General features: G+C 38.9%; 1 long non-coding RNA gene across 2 annotated transcripts in view; it reads left to right on the plus strand.

Moving 5' to 3' along the window:
* The window catches only part of LOC115802311 (uncharacterized), a 216,011-nt gene that overhangs the window by 131,105 nt on the left and 72,100 nt on the right, over nucleotides 1–12,806 (plus strand). For both annotated transcript variants that reach the window (XR_016392904.1, XR_016392905.1), the window contains exon 3: nucleotides 10,881–10,932. This is a non-coding gene — a long non-coding RNA (uncharacterized LOC115802311). The remainder of the gene's footprint in view (nucleotides 1–10,880; nucleotides 10,933–12,806) is intronic.

Here is a 12,806-nt window from a genome sequence, read left to right on the forward strand (position 1 = left end):
TTCTTTCAACAACATTTTGTAGCTTTCAGTGTACAAATATTGCACTTCCAGGGTTAAATTTATTCCCAAGTATTTTATTCCTTTTGATACCATTGTAAAAAATAGTTTTCTTAATTTCACTTTCTGATAGTTCATTGCTAAAAAACAAAACAACTGATTTTTATGTTAATCTTTATCTTGCAACATTGCTGAAATCATTTGTTAGTTCTAATACTTTTTTGTTTAATATTGCAGATTTTCAATATATTAGATCATGTCACTACATATAGAGATAGTTTTAATTCTTCCTTTCCAGTCTGGATCCCTCTTATTTCCTTTTCTTGCCTAGTTTTCCTGGGTAGAACCTCCAGTACAATGTTGCCTAATAGAAGGAAGAGTGTATAGCCTTGTCTTCTTCATTATATTAGGCTGAAAACATTCAGCCTTTCACCATTAAGTATAATATTAGCTGTGGGTTTTTTATAGCTGTCTTTTAATTCTTGTAAGAATCTTTTTTAAAAAATAAATTTCTTTTTTATTATTTATTTTTGGCGGAGTTGGGTCTTTGTTGCTGGTGTGGGTTTTCTCTAGTTGTGGCGAGCGGGGGCTACTCTTTGTTGCGGTGCTCAGGCTTCTCACTGTGGTGGCTTTTCTTGTTGCGGAGCACGGGCTCTAGATGTGCAGGCTTCAGTAGTTGTGGCACACGGGCTTGGTTGCTCCGCAGCATGTGGGATCTTCCCGGCCCAGGGCTTGAACCCGTATCCCCTGCATTGGCTGGTGGATTCTTAACCACTGTGCCACCAGGGAAGCCCCTATAGCTGTCTTTTATCAGGTTGAGAAAGTTCCCTTGTATTCCTAGTTTAAGTATTTTTATTATGAAAGGTTGTTGAACTTTGTCAAATCATATGATTTTTGCCGTTTTTTTCTATTAATGTCGTGTATTGATTTATTTTCATATGTTATAGCAACCTTGCATTTCTAGTGTAAATATACCTTGTTTGTGGTATATAATACTATTTACATGTTATTGGATTCAGTTTCCTAGTGTTTTGTTAAGGACTTTTGCATCTATATTTACATGGGATATTGGTCTGTACATACTTTTCTTGTGATATCTTTGGTTTCGGTGTCAAGGTAATACTGGCCTCATAGAAGATGCTGAGGGATTGTAAACAAGAGAACGGCAGTAAAACTTAACTTGGCAAGGAATAAAATAATTTTTCAGGTAGCTCACTCCAGAGCATGGTGAATGGATTGGAAGATGTGAGGATGGGAGGGGTAGAGTTTGGAGTCTTGGAGACCAGTAAGAAGATAATGAAATGACGTAAATTGGAAATGATGAGGTTCTGAATCAAGGTTGTATGAGAATTGAAAGGAAGTGCTAAAAACAAAATATATTGAGGAGGTATATGAGAAATCTCATTTCTATATTCTCTACCTATATTTTCTTGGTGTTCAGTGGATAAGTATGCAGACCCTTGGGGTTCTTTCATTTTATTTCTGCTGACACTGCTGCTCTCCCTTTCTTTATCACACAAGTATTGGGAAAACAGTTCTCTGCTTTTATATAGCTGAGATCAGATGAATTTTAGAAAAGGAGCTTTGCTGAAGGACCCATGGAGAAACAAAAGAGAAACAAGAAAAGAAAGCGTGCAACACACTCAAATGTGCCTCAAAACACCATCAGACAAACATAATATAGGTTTCTGACATTCCAATAGCTCATTCTTGCCCAGTAAGCAAGCCCAATTCTAATCTATATCCTATACAAGGGCCAAATTTAGAGAATCCTCTTTTTGTTTCCCTCCCATGCCCCCTCTACCAGAGTCCATGTTCAAACAGAACAGATTATCTGTAAAATTCAATGGAAAAAATCAACAGTATTACAGGTACTTGAGTCATCCTTGGTAAAACAATCACACTTTCCTTAAGAATCCATCATCATAAAAATAAATTGGCAAAAGAGATTCACTTTTGTTCCTCCCATAAAGGATGAGGTCACTAAGGAACTTTTCTCTTTCCTCTGTGGCAGAGCTCATCCTTAGACATTCAGTATCTTTGTAGAAATATCAATTTCTCACTTGTGTCTCTCAAAGGGCAGATGGAGCATCTACTCATCCATTCATTAAACTAACTTTTTCTGACAGCTCACTATGCATCTGTCAGTAACTTACCAGGCCCTAGGTTCACAGCAATACAAAGGTCCATCCATTGTCCCCAAGAGGCAGGAGTTGAGGGGAGCAGGGCAAACACCTAAAGAACCATTTGTAGCACAACATGATGAGAACACTGATAAAAGTTAGCAGAGAGAGCACACAAGAACAACATCTCAGTTGTGTATGATGCAAAGAAAGGGTGTCTGGGAAGCCTTCTTGGAAGTAGTGATTTGTGCTTGAACAATGAGTATTTGTTAGCCAGGAGAGGAAAAAAAGGATATTGATGTCAAGGAAAGGCATTGAAGCAAAAAATAAAAAAACGATCTGGATTTTATATATATCTGCTTTCAGGACACAGTAAAGTTCTCCTAGATGTTCCCCAAATAGTAAATCCAACTGGTCTTCTGATAGAACGCTGGAATGAGGCTCACAGATTGCTTCTAAACTCGTACACAAGTTGCTTTATCTATCTAAGCCTTAATTATTTTACTTTTAAAAAGCAGAAGCTGTATTCTTAATGAACTTTACTGTTCTAACATTATATGCTCTCCTCAGAAGAGTATTTTTGTCTCTAAACAGGTAGTAGAGGTATCCAGAAGGGACTTTTTGGAGTGTAATTGGAATCCTGGGATGGTTGGAGAGATTTGGTGTGGGGCAACTGAGAGGACTGGAATTGTATGTAGATTGAAAGGCAGTGCTGTGGCTTCATTTGGGAGTGGATCAGAGGGAAAGAAGGTAGAGATGGTTGTAATGCACTTGGATTGTAGGAGATTCAGGAAAGGTCCACTTCTATTTGCTGTACACATAGTTTTGTGTGTGTGGGGGTGGGGGTGTGTGTGTGTGTATCATTCTGAAATTCATAAAGTGTGGTCTTGTATAGCAGCAGTGTGCTGTGTGCATCTACTCAAAGGACCTATGGCCTTTGATTCATCTACTCAAAGACCTATGGCCTTTGAGTAGATGAATGAATGAATGAATGTATGAATTTCTCTTTCTTCCTTTTTTTTCCTTCTCTTCCTCCCTTCCCTTCTTTTTCACTTGTTCAGAAGGAATTCCTAATCTTGTCACTTTTCCAGAAAGAAAATGCTAAAAATACTAACTGAAGAGATGTCATTGTTGAGGACGATCCCTTTATTAAAGGGTAGTAAATACCGGAAACACAAGCTAGTGTCCTCTGGGCTGAATACTAGACATGTGTGGTCCATAAAATATGTTTAAAGATCACAAGCCGTAATTTAAAACTAAGATTTCACATACAAATTTGAATTTCTAGCTTCTCTTATAAAGTCATAAGACTTGATAGCATTGGAACACAAATCTTAATGACAGCAATTAGATGGACTTGAGTAGTATTTGCCCCCTTTACATGGGGTATGTGCTTCTAACTTAAATGCTTTGTGTCTCAGTTTTCCTACCTTTAAATTGGGGGATAGTAAGGGAACCTCGTGGTTTGGAGGGTTAAATAAATTAATATGTGTAAAACTCTTCAACTTATGCCTGGCACAGAATAACTGCTATATCAGTGTTTGCTGTGATTATGATTATTATTCCTTCCCAATTAAACATAGCCTTTACCACTTGCTATTGTCTTCCATCCATCCTGAGCTACTCATTTACGTTTCCTGCCTGGCTCCTATAAACATTTGTGTTTTGATCTCTGCTGTAGGCTTTTCACATTTGTGGACTTGACATTTGTGATTTTAACCACTCTAAAGCCACCCAAATATCCATGACTCATTGAGAATTGTGATTTTGTTGAAGCAAAAATTAGACTCACTCATCTTAAAGGCCTGGTCAGCAAAAGCAAACCACTTAGATTCTGAGTGGGCCTGGCTCAGCATCCACTTCTCATGTGGTGCTGTTGGACTCCTGTTCTATGCAGTAACTCTCCTGAGGGGCTACCTAAAGGGGAACATCTATTGTAGTGTTCATTTGGCCATCAACACATGCCTTCTGTGCCCCTCAAGAGAGTGCCTTTTCCACTGTGATGCAATGTTAGCCCTGCTTCCATAATAAACACTAATAAAATATTATTCTACGGCTCAAAGGGTTGGAACACTTGAAAAATAAAGTTCTGAATACAATTGTGAATCATTTCTATGAGAAGAAAAAGAAGGGATGTAGTTAGAAACGAATTGGCTGCACAGAGAGCACCTGCCAACTCAGCTTTTTTAATGAACCCACAATCATGATGGCAAGACAAGCATCAACAATGAATCCAAAAAGGGGTGTCAGATACCTGGATAAATAGTTGAGGAAAGCAAAAATCCAGCAGGAGCTCACTTTTGAAAGAAAAAAAGACAACTATGAATAATAAAGGACCTTGGGTTGAAAGAAGAAGAAAAAATACAGGCAAGGCCTGCAGCTGCAGAAAGATAAATGTGATACTAAGAGATAATGGAAAAATAGAGAGAAGGAAGAACTTTCTGACTCAGATCTTGTGATCATCTTTTCTGGTAACCAGAGGTGTCCAACAATGGAATAAGTTGCCTGGTAAAGTTGTAATTTTTTTAGACATTGAAAGGGTTCAAGCAATGGCTGGAAAATCACTGGTCAGGGTGCAGAGCCATCAGGCTCTGGCTCCCAGAGATTCCTCTGCTCAGGTGGACTAGGGACATGAGTTCTACAGAAAGGTCCTGAATCCCTCTCCTGCACTAAGGAAGTACCACTAGGACAGGCCCTACTCTCTCAGTTCATTGCATGCTATCTCGTTTCTGATTCTCTTCCCAGCTCCTTTGGATTGGTGTTTTATTTGATTGGCTCTTAGTTTGATTCCACTTTTTTTTTAAAGTCTCTTAAGCATATTTTACCCATCTGAAGTTCAGCCCAGTCTCCGGACCCTTTCCTGTCACTTGAAACTGCTAGTTTAAGGAGAAAAATGAGAGAATATGTTATCATAAATCTAGTGGCCAAATGAAGGAATCTAATTTTTTTCTTCATTTTTATGAGCCTATTTTTTTTCCTGTTTTATGAAATTGCACTGTAAGTAGGATATTTGGCAAAATTGCCTTTGTAGATCAGTTCACGTATTTGGAAGATGATTGTATGATTTTACAGCATTTGGAGAAAAAGACCGTCACATTTTCCTAATAAGGGCTAGGGAGAGAAGAAGGTGACTACATAAATTGCAAAAAGAGGTGGGAAAGTTATTTTTGTCTTATCCCTTTCTCCTTCTACTAGAGTTAAGTTTTTTCCTGTTCGTAAGAAGGCATGCTGCTCTGCCTCCACTCCCGTGACAGGTCTTCAAAGGCCAGAAATGACCCTTCCATCTGACCATAGCATTATGCTATAGCTGCATTCAGGAGTCCTCATGGTGCTGCTGTTACATTCCTCTTTGGCTTTGCGGGCTGAACTGGAGTGCAGAGTGGCAATTGGCCCTTAGCTAAATATAGCTGTGGATATTGCTTGCCCAGCTCTTGGCTATCTTAATAGGGATTGTTGCTTGGTCACAAGAGTATAATTAATGTGCCTCTCTTCCCAGGTGACAGAAGTTACCTTTAAAGAATTGGCTAAGCATGTTCCTTCTGTAAGTTCCCATTCCCCCATCAGAAAATTATGAAATTTAATAAAAATATTGCAATGATCATAGTAGGTTATTTGTTATATGTGTGCTTTCAAGATACAGAGAAATATTGCTGAAATCGCACACTGGGGAAGAGGGGTGGCAGTATAGATGGAGGTGGAGAAAACACAGAGCAAAGTTCTTTCTTGTCCTAAAAAAAAACAGAAAATATTTCTAGAGCATGGTGTTCCATAGAACACGCTGAATGGACAGTCTTGTGAAACCTAGAGGCAAACAGTGGAGTTTTGCCCCACTGAGTTGCTATTATGGATAATCTCTCTCTCTCTCTTTCCCCGCCAGGTATCCTTGTCTCCTTCTCTGTTTTTGAACCTCTGTTACTATCTACTTCTTGAACTTTGCTTGTTTCTCTTTTTCTTCCTTCCTCCTGTATCCTATAACTTAACTCCTATGCTTCAGTTCATCTCTCTTTCATTCATTTATATACTGGGACCACTTCTTCTGTCTTCCCTGTGTATGTGGCCACCTCCACCTGTCCTCAGGCATTGACTCATGGTGTTGACATCCTTTCCCACACACCTATGCCCACACACTTCCTGTACTTGATGGCTTCAATCGTTCCTTTGTTGGTGTCCTCCTTTGCCAGCGCTGACTCAATGGGGCTTCCTCTGCAATTCTGTGTTGGTGTCTGTTTGGATCAATGTCATTTTAGTCTGACATGCAAATAAAGCACCACTCAAAGTTGTTCCTACAGAGCAGAAAGCATGGGAAATGATCTGGGGAATGACAGGCAATGCCATCTGACTGTAAACTCAGTAACATGACTTTTGAACCTCACTGTTCTTAATGAGTCCTTGCACACGTAATCTTTTTAATGAGCTCTAGGTCTTTCCCCACATTAAATGTTTCAGTTCAGGAATTTTTAGTTTTTGTTTACTATTTGGTATTGTTTGTAAAAATATCTACCTTCTTAAAATTTCATTTTATTTGATGGTCTATTCATTTACTTTTTTAAAACGACTTTATTTTTTAAGTAGCAGTTTTAGGTTCACAACAAAATTAAGAGAAAGGACCTGAGGTTTCCCATTACCCCCTGCTCTCACACATGTTTAGCTTCCACCATTATCAACATCCTCTGTCAAATATCTAACCTTTTTAAGCTTCTAGTTGTATGATTTTTTTCCCAATTTGTTATGGCATTTATCTTCCAACCTAAAACCTTCTCCAGAAGGAGTTAGTTCCCTTTGTCTCTGTTCTACCATGGCAATTTGTCTATGTTTCCATTGTGCCATGTCTCATGCTGTATTATAATTATATGTTTACATGCATCACTTTCTCTTGAGGATAATTTTTTTTAAATTTTCTTTCAGTCAGTGCCAAGAAGATTGTATAGCAGCCACAGCGCTGACCTTTCTAAACGTGTGGCAGAATATGGTCATGCCTGTTCTCAGAAAGCACCTAAATTAACAGAAATGGAAAAATCTTAGGTCCTACAATGCAGGGTCAGATAATAAGAGTTGCATAATCTGAGGTGGAGGTTCAGAAATAAAGGGATCTCACAATCAAAAATTTAAGTACCCAGAACCCTTAAAATGAGTCTGTATAATGCTGCTTTGCTAAGGAGCATAACTTTGTTCTACATGGAAGCATAGGTTATATGTGTGCACCTTCATGCCACTCCCACAGGGGATAGAAAAAATCTTGGGAAACTCCTTTTCAGATACTCTGCTCTGGCTGGTTCCTTTCCCCATGCTGACTGCCTGTCAGCACCACCACCCTAGGTATCCTACCTCCAAGAGACAGAAGGGTGCCCAGGGAGCTTTGTTCACTCTTATATAACTCTTTGTCTCTGTGGTTCTCCTATCATTTTGATGTTTGAGAAAGTTTGGACATAGAATTGGCCAATGTTCATGAGGTTTTTCCTCAGTTCCTCAAATCTAGTCTTTATCTTTTTAGACCTGGATCTAAGATAGAATTTAGTGAATGAATTTGCCACAAAATCATAGTTTGATATTTTAATTCCCATCATATTCACAGGTTCTGCCTCCACTCAAGGGGAGGGAATTATACAGGGAGTACACACGAAGGTGTGGGAATTTGGTGGGCCATTTTAGAATTCTGCCCACTACAATAAGTAAAGGAAAAATAAACTTGTGTTACAATTTCTATATTAAGATTCTTTTGACTGCAAGTAGCTATATCAATTCTAAATAACTTAGGCTAAAAAAGAATTAATTGGACATATGCTAGACAATCTTACAGATTCCAAGGAAGAACTGGGCAACCAGCCGTTGGGAGTAGGTTCTCGGAAAGTCCTAGAGACCTCAGTTAGTGGACCAGTTCTTCAATGAACCAAAGTAATTGTGCCTCTTAGTTTGAAAGCATAGTAAATTCCTGGGAGAAAATTTGGGGATAGGTGCCCACCCTAAATCAGTCAAATACAACCTGGGATAGGGTCTCATAGTATACACATAGTTATGGAACCCACTCCTCTATACTGGGAATAGTTATCAGAGGAACACTAATCACTGTGAACTATTCAGCTACCCCAGTGGGAATCTATGCCACAGTGAGGCAAAATGATGCAGTGTTGATGACATATATCAATAAGTTTTGTATAGCTAGCGTGAAAAATGTCAGCCAGATAGAAGTGATTAAAGTGTTATGTTAAGTTATATTAAAATACTTAAATTTTCAGTGTTATAAATTTGTCTATTTTGATTAAACTGTTGCATTTTAACTGATGCAATTTAAAGAGCATTAAACCACAGGCTGTATAGTTTAACTATTTTCAATAGGTTTTAAATGTTTCCAATAAGTAGGATATCTACCCTTCCTGCCTTGGAAGTTTGGAAGTGAGTGGGAAATAATCCCTGTTCCCCAGATATTCCCACACCATGTCTCACTGGTGAGATGGACAGGTAGGGTTAGACTGGGTGGAAGTAATTTGAGAAAAGTTTTGTTATTGTATGCTAACTACACCTGTCACTGGAAGACCCCCTCTGCCACCATACTTCAGCCTTTGACATAGGTGGGTTCGACATTGCAGTTTCTGATGTTCGTAAGCAATACTGAAAAAATTATATATATTTTACTTTTGCTGAGGCATGAATTGGAGCCGTGTGTACTGGGAGACTGAGGTGGAGTAGTGAGACGCTTTGCCAGTGAGTGAGTGCTGCTGACCACACAGACCCTGATACATTTATTTAAACATTTATTTTGTCCCTACTACTGTTGTACATTTTATAAGATGAGAGGAATTAATTGCAATAGTGGTGTTCACCTTGGTTTCATTAAATTTCCAAGGTGTGTTTGTTTTTTAATATAATGATTTTATGTGCAGTTTAATATATATTTATATAATACTTAACAGATTATAAAGCACTTTTCTATATACTATCTCTCTTGATTCTCACATAACCCCTTAAGGCAGTCAGGTAAACCCTATTCAGAGGGAAGAAGTCAGAGGGCATTGGAACTGAATGTTAGATTCTGGAACAGGATCCCTTGTCTTTTGACTTCTACCCCTGTGCCTTTTCAATAAGAAGGTGACTTTGTTTCTGTCTGAAATTGTGACTTCCAGTGAAAATAACAAAAGCCTAGCATTAGCATACCAGTGAGGTCTCAATAAATATTGAGACCACAATATTGAGACCTCAATATTGTGACTAGATGGCCATTTTTTTTTTTCTCAACTGAGAGTCCAGGAATCTCTTAGTTAAATGTGGAATCATCCTAGTAATGTTTTTTCTCTTTGGGCTTTGTTCCTAGAAGCTCTTTGAAGCACAAACAAAATAGGCTCATCCATTATAATTATTATTTATTTTTTAACATCTTTATTGGAGTATAATTGCTTTACATTGTTGTGTTAGTTTCTGCTGTATAACAAAGTGAATCAGCTAGACATATACATATATCCCCATATCTCCTCCCTCTTGCATCTCCCTCACACCCTCCCTATCACACCCCTCTAGGTAGTCACAAAGCACTGAGCTGATCTCCCTGTGCTATGCGGCTACTTCCCACTAGCTATCTGTTTTACAATTGGTAGTGTATATACATCCATGCCACTCTCTCACTTCTTCCCAGTTTACCCTTCCCCGCCCCATGTCCTCAAGTGCATTCTCAATGTCTGCATCTTTATTCCTGTCCTGCCCCTAGGTTCTTCAGAACCTTTTATTTTCAATTCCATATATATGTGTTAACATATGGTATTTGTTTTTCTCTTTCTGACTTACTTCACTCTGTATGACAGACTCTAGGTCCATCCACCTCATTACAAATAACTCAGTTTCATTTCTTTTTATGGCTGAATAATATTCCATTGTATATATGTGCCACATCTTCTTTATCCATTCATCTGTTGATGGACACTTAGGTTGCTTCCATGTCTTGGCTATTGTAAATAGAACTGCAATGAATATTAGGGTGCATGTGTCTTTTTGAATTATGGTTTTCTCAGGGTATATGCCCAGTAATGGTGTTGCTGGCTCATATGGTAGTTCTATTTTTAGTTTTTTAAGGAACCTCCATACTGTTCTCCATAGTGGCTGTATCAGTTTACATTCCCACCAGCAGTGCAAGAGGGTTCCCTTTTCTCCACAGCCTCTCCAGCATTTATTGTTTGTAGATTTTTTCTTTTTTTTTTGGCGGTACGCGGGCCTCTCACTGTTGCGGCCCCTCCCGTTGCGGAGCACAGGCTCCGGATACGCAGGCTCAGCGGACATGGCTCATGGGCCCAGCCGCCCCGCGGCATGTGGGATCCTCCCAGACCGGGGCACGAACCCGCGTCTCCTGCATCGGCAGGCGGACTCTCAACCACTTCGCCACCAGGGAAGCCCTGTAGATTTTTTGACGATGGCCATTCTGACCAGTGTGAGGTGGTACCTCATTGTAGTTTTGATTTGCATTTCTCTAATGATTAGTGATGTTGAGCATCCTTTCATGTGTTTGATGGCAATCTGTATATCTTCTTTGGAGAAATATCTATTTAGATCTTCTGCCCGTTTTTTGGATTGGGTTGTTTGTTTTTCTGATATTGAGCTGCACGAGCTGCTTGTATATTTTGGAGATTAATCCTTTGTCAGTTGCTTCATTTGCAAATATTTTCTCCCATTCTGAGGGTTGTCTTTTGGTCTTGTTTATGGTTTCCTTTGCTGTGCAAAAGCTTTTAAGTTTCATTAGGTCCCATTTGTTTATTCTTGTTTTTATTTCCCTTTCTCTAGGAGGTGGGTCAAAAAGGACCTTGCTGTGATTTATGTCATAGAATGTTCTAAGGTATGTTTCCTTATTCATTTTCATTTTTGTTGATCTGTCCATTGGTGAAAGTGGGGTTTTAAAGTCCCCTACTGTGATTGTGTTACTGTCAATTTCTCCTTTTATGGCTATTAGCATTTACCTTATGTATTGAGGTGTTCCTATGTTGGGTGCATAAATATTTACAATTGTTATATCTTCTTCTTGGATTGATCCCTTGATCATTATGTAGTGTCCTCCTTTGTCTCTTGTAATAGTCTTTAAAGTCTATTTTGTCTGATATGAGAATTGCTACTTCAGATTTTGTTTGATTTCCATTTGCATGGAATATCTTTTTCCATCCCCTCACTTTCAGTCTGTATGTGTCCCTAGGTCTGAAGTGGGTCCTTTGTAGACAGCATATGTATGGGTCTTGTTTTTGTATTCATTCAGCCAGTGTATATCTTTTGGATGGAGCATTTAATCCATTTACATTTAAGGTAATTATCAATATGTATGTTCCTACTACTATTTTCTTAATTGTTTTGGGTTTGTTTTTGTAGGTGTTTGCCTTCTCTGTGTTCCCTGCCTAGAGAAGTTCCTTTAGCATTTGTTGTAAAGCTGGTTTGGGTGGTGCTGAATTCTCTTAAATTTTGCTTGTCTGTAAAGGTTTTAATTACTCCATCGAATCTGAATGAGATCCTTGCTGGGTAGAGTAATCTTGGTTGTAGATATTTCCCTTTTATCACTTTAAATATGTCCTGCCACTCCCTTCTGGCTTGCAGAGTTTCTGCTGAAAGATCAGCTGTTAACCTTATGGGGATTCCCTTGTGTGTTATTTGTTGCTTTTCCCTTGCTGCTTTTAATATTTTTTCTTTTTATTTAATTTTTGATAGTTTGATTACTATGTGTCTTGGCATGTTTCTCCTTGGATTTATTCTGTATGGAACTCTCTGCGCTTCCTGGACTTGATTGACTATTTTCTTTCCCATATTAGAGAAGTTTTCAACTATAATCTCTTCAAATAATTTCTCAGTCCCTTTCTTTTTCTCTTCTTCTGTGACCCCTGTAATTCGAATGTTGGTGCATTTAATGTTATCTCAGAGGTCTCTGAGATTGTCCTAAATTCTTTTCATTCTTTTTTCCTTATTCTGCTCTGCAGTAGTTATTTCCACTATTTTATCTTCCAGGTTACTTATCGTTCTTCTGCCTCAGTTATTCTGCTATTGATTCCTTCTAGAGAATTTTTAATTTCATTTATTGTGTTGTTCATCATTGTTTGTTTGCTCTTTATTTCTTCTAGGTCCTTGTTAAACGTTTCTTGTATTTTCTCCATTCTATTTCCAAGATTTTGGATCATCTTTACTACCATTACTATGAATTCTTTTTCAGGTAGACTGCCTATTTCCTCTTCATTTGTTAGGTCTGGTGGGTTTTTACCTTGCTCCTTCATCTCCTGCGTATTTCTCTGTCTTCTCATTTTGCTTAACTTACTGTGTTTGGGGTCTCCTTTTCACAGGCAGCAGGTTTGTAGTTCCTGTTGTTTTTGGTGTCTACCCCTAGTGGCTAAGGTTGGTTCAGTGGGTTGTGTAGGCTTCCTGGTGGAGGGGACTGGTGCCTGTGTTTTGGTGGGTGAGGCTGGATCTTGTCTTTCTGCTAGGCAGGACCGAGTCCTGTGGTGTGTTTTGGAGTGTCTGTGACCTTATTATGATTTTAGGCAGCCTCTCTGCTAATAGGTGGGGTTGTGTTCCTGTCTTGCTAGTTGTTTGGCATGGGGTATCCAGCACTGGAGCTTGCTGGTCGTTGAGTGGAGCTGGGTCTTAACGTTGAGATGGAGATCTCTGGGAGAGCTCTTGCCGATTGATATTACATGGGGCCTATTAGGGGGTCTCTGGTGGTCCAATGTCCTGAACTCA

This window comes from Delphinapterus leucas, chromosome 4 (assembly GCF_059928025.1).
Source record: "Delphinapterus leucas isolate spDelLeu-1000000601 "Yukka" chromosome 4, BTC_Dleu_Yukka2, whole genome shotgun sequence".
In the NCBI taxonomy this organism is placed as follows: Eukaryota; Metazoa; Chordata; class Mammalia; order Artiodactyla; family Monodontidae; genus Delphinapterus; species Delphinapterus leucas.